Source organism: Heterodontus francisci, unplaced genomic scaffold, assembly GCF_036365525.1.
Source record: "Heterodontus francisci isolate sHetFra1 unplaced genomic scaffold, sHetFra1.hap1 HAP1_SCAFFOLD_618, whole genome shotgun sequence".
Classification (NCBI taxonomy): domain Eukaryota; kingdom Metazoa; phylum Chordata; class Chondrichthyes; order Heterodontiformes; family Heterodontidae; genus Heterodontus; species Heterodontus francisci.
The window spans coordinates 77,199-80,892 of NW_027141114.1; the positions used below are offsets into that span (position 1 = coordinate 77,199).

At 46.9% G+C, this 3,694-nt stretch overlaps 1 non-coding gene across 1 annotated transcript; it reads right to left on the minus strand.

Annotated features, from left to right (window-relative positions):
• Positions 1 to 523: 523 nt before the first annotated feature.
• trnat-cgu (transfer RNA threonine (anticodon CGU)) lies at positions 524 to 595 on the minus strand. The gene has a single exon. It is a non-coding gene; the product is annotated as a tRNA-Thr (tRNA).
• Between the last annotated feature and the right edge of the window lie 3,099 nt (positions 596 to 3,694).

The window sequence follows — 3,694 nt, forward strand, 5'->3', positions numbered from 1 at the left end:
TGCAAATCCTGAAGAGTTTTGATAGAGTGAAGAAGGAGAAAGTGTTGCCAGTGACAGAAGGGTCAGTAACCAGAGGAAACACATTTAAAGTAATTGACAAAAGAATTAGAGTTGTGATGAGGAGATTGTTTTTTCAGCAGTGTGTTGCTCTGGTCTGGAATGCAATCCTGAAAGGTCAGTGGAAGCAGATTCAATGTTAACTCTAAATGGAATTGTATAAATACCTGACATGGAAAATATAACAGGACAATGGGGGAAAGGACAGGAGTGCGGGATGTGGGATTAATAGAATAGCTCTGTTAAATATCAAGCAAATGCACAGTAATAAGGTTGAGTGCTTGGACCTCAGTTACTTTCACTCTATCAATGGCAGAGAAGGCTCGAGGGACCATGTGGCTACTCCTCATGTTCTTCCCAGTGTCCAGGAGAAAGTGTAACATCACACTGATTTCCAGATGGCCAAAACAAATGCAACGGACATCTTTTCTGGTAACATCACATTTAAAGTGAGAAACTAATCATAAGGCACAGACGGGGATTGAACCCGTGATCTTCAGTTTACGAGACTGACGCCTTACCACTTGGCCACCATGCCTTTTGTTAATAGACACCTGAGGCTCCAGAGGAGGATTTGTGATTCTTTTTCAGTTTGGTTGAAACAGCATCGAGAAACATGCACAGAAATAAAGAGGGATTGTGGAATGGGAAACAGATCAGCCTCATTTACATCATCAGCATCATGAAATCTTCATTCAGACGTTCCATTCTCATCCTCAGCTTTTCTCACATCTGTACAATAATATAAGAGTGGACATTGGGTTGTTACTGGGCTGATTATATAAATAGACTATGTGCATCATCACAGGAAGTGATGTAATATAATCTGTCCGGCACCTCATGGAGAGTTGTCGATGAAACCTTCAATGCAAGATGTGTAGAGTAAACTCAGGTTATTTTAACCGTCAGATTCTTATAAATTGTGTACTGAGCCTTGACAGATATCAGAATATTATATGGGGGCCACAGTAAACCAAAGCAATGATGGAGAAATCTTTGCCTGTACCTTTGAAAAGGTCACTGGACTGAACCAAGCCGAGGAGTGGCCGAGATGGTTCCAGAGGTTTGCAAGGTATCGTACTGCATCGGGTCTCGTGCAGAAGCCAGACATGGAGCAGGTCAGTACACTATTGTCTGCCATGGAGGGAGTGTGTAGGCTACGTGTGAAGAAGTTATTAAGGCACTCAAGACCTATTTTAATTGAGGAAATAAATGTCATCGTGGAGCCAAAGTTAAAACGCTGCATTTGCTGACAATGCAACCACCAGGTGACGCTGTACTAGAACATGCGCAAATGCAGCCTCTTCCACTGAAACGTCACTGTCTGTGACATTCAGGCAGCTGCCAGGATTAAAGATGGAGCTACTCAATTTATCACAGAAAACAACTTAGACCCAAAAATACCCTCAAAGGTTGCCATCGCCGCCTCCGTCCCACCCCCAATAGTCCCCCGCGACCTCTTGCGCATTCGCCAGTTATATAGTACCAAGTCATCTTAATTCACCTAAAGTGAATTACTTTCGGAGCAGTGACTGTCACTTCATAAGCAAATATGGCACATATCTACACAATGGACATGTTTTGGTTGATACTCGGAGAACGTTGCGCTGTTTGAAGTCTCATCAGAAGGACAGCACCTCTGACAGTGCTGCACACCCTCTGTAATTCAGTGAGGTTTCATAGAGTCAGAGAGTTATACAGCACAGAAACAGGCCCTTCGGCCATCGTGTCCGTGCCAGCCATCAAGTACCTGTCTATTCTAATCCCATTTTCCAGCACGTGGCCGTAGCCTTGTATTCTGTGGCGTTTTGAGTGCTCATCTAGATACTTCTTAAATGTTGTGAGGGTTCCTGCCTCCACCATTCCTTCAGGCAATGTGTTCCAGATTCCAACCACCCTCGAGGTGAAACATTTTTTCCTCAAATCCCCTCTAAACAGTGCCATCCCATTCTCCGGACGATCATTCCCCGCTTCCCCCCATCCCACTCTCTGACTGCTCACTCCCCGCTTCCCCCACCACCACCCCCATCCTGCTCTCTGGCCGCTCACACTCCAGGCCATGGGCTCTGCCGCTTCCCTCCTCTCGGCCACTTGCTCCAACATTGCCCCATCTCCCCTCGAGGCTCGCCTTGCTTTATCAGGTGGTGCGGTGAAGAATGATCGAATGTTGGAGCGAGAGGCCGAGAGGAGGGAAGCAGCATGGCTGAGAGCTAGTGTCTGGAGGGACGTGGGGGGGAAGCGGGGCGTGACTGGACGGAGAGAGGGCAGTGCGGGGGTGGGGGGGGTAGCAAGCGGCCGGAGGGCGGGGGAGCAGGGTAGCGAGGAGCGGGCAGCGAGCGGCCTGGAGTGAGTGGCTGAGAGGGGGTAGAGAGTTTTCCTGCGCATGCGCCACTTCGTCCTGGAAGACGTAGGCTGAGCATGCGCAGCATCTCAGAGCACAGGAGACTGTTTGTGCATGTGCGCAGCTTGGAGCGCTCTGATGACGTCGGCTGGCCGCTGCATTGTCAGGAATCACTTTGAATTTAATAAGCGTACCAAACAGAAAGGGGAGAGTATTCATTCATTTATCAAAAACTTGAACAAACTCACGGAGGTTTGTGAATACGGCAACTTAAGAGAAGAGCTGAATGGAGACAGGATTGTGTTCGGGGTATTAGACAACACCCTTTCAGATCTTCTACAGTCCAGGGCTGATCTCACATTAACGAAAGAGTTTCAATTGAGCAGACAAACAGAGGTTAGAAAGTTTAACCAATCCGTTGTTCGAGGGGACAGGGAGAGTCTGATCTCCAGAGTTGCAGACTCAATTGAATTTGTTCAGAAAACAAAAGGAAAAATTAGTGGTAAAAGACAAGAAAGACGGGAAGAGCATCTAGTGGTAGCTGCAACCAATTGCAGTCGGTGTGGCTGAGAGAGACACAAGTGGGAAAACTGCCTCGCCAAAGAAGCTGAGTGTTTTTCCTGCAGAAAGATGGGACACTTTCAGTCAGTGTGTGGCAGTAAAATACCAGCACTGAATATAATTAAAGGGAAATCCCCAGAGAGCAAAAACATTAATGAAGTACAGGATATCCAAAGTGTGGAAATACATTTTTTAGGTGAAATCCAGGAAATAAAGTGAGAGTTGCTGGACGACAGAAATTCTGAAATATTTGAAGATAGATGTAGATAGATTCTTGATAAACAAGGGGGTGAAAGGTTATCGGGGGCAGGTGGGAATGTGGAGTTGAGGTTACAATCAGATCAGCCATGATCTTATTCAATGGTGAAGCAGACACGAGGGGCCGAGTGGTCTACTCCTGCTCCTAATTGGTATGTTTGTATGTAAGAAAACATGTTCTAGATACAATGAGAACTATCATTTGTTTGGAATTGGATTTGAAACCCCCTTTTATCAAAAGGTGATAGAGCTTTAATTTTTCTACAATTAACAGACAAATCCTTGTGGAGTTAAGATTGACAGAAATAATGGGCTGGATTCTATAGAGCCCTCAACGTCGAGATCTGTGGTGGGGGTGGGGTGGGAGCCGCCTGAAGATGGCCCCGGATGAGGCCCGCCATGGACCTCAACGCCGGCAGGGCCTGGCTCCATATTGCCTGCGACGGCGAGGCGTTGTGGGGGAACCCCCACCGCTCG